At 46.1% G+C, this 5,632-nt stretch overlaps 1 protein-coding gene across 1 annotated transcript in view; it reads left to right on the top strand.

Moving 5' to 3' along the window:
• The first annotated feature begins 279 nt into the window (after positions 1 to 279).
• The window catches only part of LOC147604018 (cilia- and flagella-associated protein 251-like), a 212,740-nt gene continuing 207,387 nt past the window's right edge, over positions 280 to 5,632 (top strand). The window contains exons 1-2 of the mRNA XM_086795115.1: positions 280 to 416; positions 1,561 to 1,686. The gene's annotated coding sequence lies outside the window, so the exon portion shown is untranslated. The remainder of the gene's footprint in view (positions 417 to 1,560; positions 1,687 to 5,632) is intronic.

The raw sequence follows: 5,632 nt of genomic DNA, 5'->3' as shown, positions 1-5,632 counted from the left end.
GGTGAAAAAGCCTCGGTAGAGATCACCTAATGTCCGGGTAGCAGGACAGGCCAACTGCCACCATGGGCAAAGCGGCATGGATCTCCTCTTGCGATTGATTGGAAATCAACTGTTGCTGCCAAATAAGCATGGAATCCCTCAAGCCCGTGGCAAGTATTTGCTTTGAATCCCAATTTTGCCTTCTATAATTCGTAGAAATACTTTGTAATGCCCTCCCCGCAGCAATCATTTCTTGGTGCCATGCCCAGCATGGAGCTTACCCAGAGTGTCTATCGTTGCAGGACCTGCAATGGGTTTTCGGAGTCTCAAGTGATACAAGGGGAGGGGTCGTGGATTTACGGACTGCTGTGAATACAACCATCGCATATGCAGCTGGTCACACCCTTGTCCTCTATGACCCTTCCCAGCATCGACAGGTCTATCTCTACAGCATGCTCTTCCATGCATCCATACAAACATACATTGTACAATGCATACACAATTACACATATACATATTGTACGAATGCATGCACGCCTTTTTTTTTTTTTTTGTTGGTGAAAACACTGTCTATCCTAATGTACAGAGTGAAGACCTGAAAGAGGAATCTTCACTGTGATATACATCTAGAAACAGTCAAAAAACAATTCAAACTGAGCTTGATCAATCTGTTGTAGTTGATAGCTGTCATGCCAAGAGTGTCGTTAAAGATTGACGAAAGTAGAATCAATCTTTGACGAATGGAAAACTATTTGATTGCGGGCAATCCATATAGTCCTTAGTGCCCAAAATCGCAGCCAGGCAATAAAGAGAGCATATTTATCCATTGTGTGTGCATATTTTCCAAACATCCAAAAGTTCATGGAAAAAGTGATCCCAGAAAATCTTACCACAAGTAAACTAGAAAGTCTTCGCAAAAAGATCTACTGTCTGGACAGTACGAAAATAAATGCCGCACTTACCACAAGTAAACTAGAAAGTCTTTGCAAAAAAGATCTACTGTCTGGACAGTGAAATTCTCCAAGTGGGGAATACTCCAGCAATACATCTCCACATGAAAACTTTTTCTTCAGAGGTAAATTGCTATCCCAAATCTTATGCAATTTTTTTTTCCACCATTTTGCGGCTTGATGGATTCCCCAACGATGATTAGCATAATCAGAAAACCATAAGTCTGGGAGAATCAATCGATACAATCTAGAAGCAGTGAGCTGCGATAAAACAACTTTAGGGAATGATCCATGTTCCATTCTTTGCAAAGTCCAATCTTCAAGCTGCCCTGGAATAGGGTCATGCCGTAACTCACCAAATGGCTGTAGTAGACGCTCTCTAATTAGTATCCAAATTCTCCAAATTCATCTGCAATGCATGCCCAAATGCCAACGTTGTTGTGCTTTTGGTACGAATGCATACACACACACACACACACTTACATTTATACATACATACATTCATGTGCACACATCACACGTGCACACACGCACGCACACACACACACACACACACACACACACACACACACACACACACACACACACACACAAATATGTCATACATACGCAGTTCTTTTCTTGAAAGCAGGTGTTTTTACAAGGACATATCCACCAAATTCAATGCCTTGCTGCTTGCCCAAAGAAGAAGTTCATCATTTCAGCCGATTGTGGCCCGGACGCCGTACTTATTGTCTGGAATAAGGCGGATGCTCAGGTTAGCTTATCAGCTTCTCATCTTTCTCCCTTACTAAGTTTCCTTCTATGTGATTTCTCTCCATTACACTCTAGCTCTGCATCCACCAAATGAAGCATTTCTCAAAAGCCTTGGTTCAAACATGGCCGGCCTTTTCTGGTAGTTATGACAGGGTGGTGTATCGAAGATTTCCAGTCTGTTAGTGTAAAAGAATGGCTGAAATTCGGACATGATAATTGGATATTCAGGTGGACTTACCTTTAAGGAAGGAGGAAATCCAAGGGGCGGCATAGAAAATCCTACTCAAGGTGTTTAGCATCAAATTGACCACTGGAATTTCACATTTTTTGAAGACATTACACAGGATGGCTATTTTTCACCATCTCTTGCAGATGAGGACTTGACACACGGGATGGTGATTGGTGTACATGTTATATGCAATGGTCCAAATGGTACCATGGCTCAGCCAGTATTATGGGGTCTTTGAGGGCATATAGGGCACTCCCCTCTTTTTTTTAATCATATGTAGGTGCCAGGGTTGAACTTTGAACTTTGCACCTCATCACATCTCTCCAGCTGCCATCCATCCTGTACAGAAAAAAAGACCGGTACATCATCCTCCCTAGGCAAGGAGATACCCATAACCTGAAGAGGAACACCTGTCCCAGAGAAAACCCCAAACCAAGAATGATGATGACCTTCCAAAAAAGATCCAGTAATCCAGTGGTTGGGAATGGCTGCATCAATCTGTGCAATCCTCCGGCTAGAGCCTCTCAAAGGATCCAATCTCTGCACCTCGGTAAGGCTCTGAAACCTCTTCCAAGCCAGCACTATGAGGCATAGGGTCTCCCAGCCAGCCCAAAGAATATGCATAGCTGCCCCAAGAGGCCTACCATGCACATCTAAGATCAAATCATTCCACAGAATGGGCTGCCGGTTAGCTTCGTCCGCTGAACGCGAGGGGATGTGTACCAAAAAAATCCTCAGGCAGTCCCAGGTCCGTAGGAGGGACCTAACTAGGGGGGACGAAGGGGAGCGGTGAACTGCATCCCAAAAAATAAAGCGTGAGCTGAGATTTCAGTCACCTCTGCGAACAGGGACACACTTCGTGATCTGCTGCATGAGAAAGTCCTTCCACGGCTCAGTGCCTGGAAGAAAGCCCCTAACAACAAGCTTACAAAGGAAAGCCTTACATTGCACCTCAGGGTCAATGATATTCAATCCCCCTTCCTGCTTAGGCCTGATAATGGTTTCCCAAGCAACTCTAGCCCTGGTGTGTGCATTTCCATCAAGCCCTGACCAAAGAAAGTTCCGAATAAGGCAACGAAGCTGGCCAATGCAGCCCTTATGAAAAATCCAGCACGAAGCAATAAACCAAGTCATGGCTACTAGCAAATCTTGGTTAACCACCAAAGCTCTAGAGGCCAATCGAGCTTCCTCCTACTCCAGTGATGAAGTTTGCTTTTAATGCTTAAGAGCACTGGAGAAAACTGTTGTGCAGGGGAGATGTCAACGCCCACCTGACAACCAAGGTATCTGGCAGAGCATCCTCTCTCAATCCAAGTAAAACCAACATCTGTACCCCAATCTGGAAGAGGAGAATCATTGATCCAAAAACCAACTGATTTATGCCAATTGATAGTAGCTCCTAGTGCCAAACAAAAGGCCTCCAAGGCTGTCCGGAAAGCACATAAACAAGCATATGAAGCCTCAAGGAACAACGCCGTATCATCTGCTAACTCACAGTCCAAAAACTCTTCCTCCGTGCATAAAGGCAGCCTGAGACCCACAACACCAGGGGCAGCCCGAAGAAACCTGCTCATAGCCTCAGCTACAATGAGGTACAGTAAAGGCTTGCCTCACCGAACGGGAAATCTGAAAACGCTCGCCGCACCCCCCACAAGCTAAAACAGTGCTATGAGCCTCCCTGTATAGGCAGGACACCCCTCTGATCCAGTTTTGGGAAAACCCCATATGTGCCATAGTGCCCTCAAAAAAATCCCAATCCACTCTGTCATAGCTTTTTCAAAATCAAGCAAAAGAATGGCAAGAGGCTGCTGACTAGACTTTGCCCACTCGACAGCTTCCCAGAAAGAAAAGATGTTATCAAATATACTCCTTGCTTGGAGGAACCCATTCTGTGTATCATGGATAGTCCTTTGGAGAATCGGCTGCAACCATATACTCAAGGCTTTAGCTAAGATCTTATATGCAGATCCAAGGAGAGGGATGGGCCTCTTGATGTCAGTCTTGTCCCCGCTCTTGGGGATAAGGTGAATCAGACCCTTCGTGAGGTATGGCAGCATCATACCCGACAGCCACATTTCTTGAAGGGAAACAGTGATAGCATCTCCAATATGATCCCCAAAAAAAATAAAGAAGGCGGGAGAAAGACCATCATCCCCTGGGCATGAACCATTGGAAAGAGCATGCAGTGCGTGAAGGAATTCATCCTTCGAGAAAGGGGCATCCAGGGAAGAACACATAGCATGTGTAATGAGCCTGGGCATGCACTCCCAAACTTTTTGCCGTGCCACATGTCTCGGAGGAGAGGGCACCTCTGCAGTCAACAAAGACCAATCCAAATCTGAAGCAATACCCCTTACCTTATCAGGCTCAATCTGAACCTCACTTTGTGAATCCTACAAATACCTCACAGAATCCCTGCTTTGGGAAGGCCTGTGTGCTGAAAAAACTCTTTGTTGCATCTGGCACCCATCTGAGTCCAAAAAGCCTCGTTTGCATGAAATGCAAACTCAGCCCTCCTGTCCATGGCCAACTGCAGCTCTGCTCTAACTGTGGTCAAGAGGTCTATAATCCAAGATGCATGTGGGTGATTTTCATGTTGCCTTTGAAGAGCAGCAATCGTAGCTACGCCTAATAGCTGTCTCCTTGTCCAGAGCCTCCTTCTTCTTAGACAAGGCAACGCTATGATAATGGTGGCTGGTCCTCTGTCACCAATTGGCCGACCATTTGGTCCATCTCCAGTTTTTGTGTCTCGTTCACTTGAGGCTAGGCCGGTGTCTCGTGTGAAGAGGCCAGTATTTTGCTGACATGGACGGGAGCCAGACTGGTGCCACCCGTGTGTTAGCAGGATGGTGTCGTATGGACGGGAGCCAGACCAGTGCCACCCGTGTATGACCTGGACTGTGTTCGATCCATGGGATTGTCACGCCATGGAAGAGCCAGTATTCGTGCCGTGTTTTGCCTATGGGACTGTCACACCATAGGGAGACTCGTGCCTGGAACTGTGTCTTACCTATGGGACTGTCACTCCATAGGAAGACCAGGTTTTTATGTTTTTACGTCGTGCCAGTTTTGTGCCGACAGATATTTTGTACGTGTTCCATGAACGGGAGATATGTCCATGTTACTATTTGCACATGCACACATATTTTGCATGTTTGAAACTGTTTTCGCATGACATGTATTTGTGTGTTTGCCTGCTTGACGTGTTACTTACTGAGCGGGGACGCCTGCCAGTGAGTCATGAAGTCTGCTCTGTATTCTGACAAGTTTTGGTGCATGTGAACAGGTGGTAAGTATGCCGCACTTGTTGTTTTAATGTTTTATATTCTAACCCTTTATTTTATAAGGTTAGGTGTTCACATTTATTTAGAAGTGGGCACCCACTTAGGGGCCAAGGTGGGGAGCCCCACTTTAAGTGAGTGTGGGGGTGGGCATGGTCACCTACCCAAACTCCCCACCCACATGCATGCGTGGAAAACTCTAGTTGTAACTTGTCTTTAATTTTTATTAAAAAAGCTCCCTTCTTCAAGCGTGATCACCATCCGCTTCGTGGAAAACCAGCTGCCGGCGATCAACTCTTCTGCGCATGTTATTCCACTAGCTATTACCTACGCTGCTGTTGGCTGCGATTGCACTACTTCAGGCGGCTGTACTACCAGCCAGCACTGACTGCAAGCGGCTCCTCCCTCAGGCGAAAGTACCCCAGGCGGCTGGCTGC

This window comes from Cibotium barometz, chromosome 62, assembly GCF_041138505.1.
Source record: "Cibotium barometz isolate CiBa-2024 chromosome 62, ASM4113850v1, whole genome shotgun sequence".
Classification (NCBI taxonomy): Eukaryota; Viridiplantae; Streptophyta; class Polypodiopsida; order Cyatheales; family Cibotiaceae; genus Cibotium; species Cibotium barometz.
This window is presented reverse-complemented; position numbering and strand designations above follow the sequence as displayed.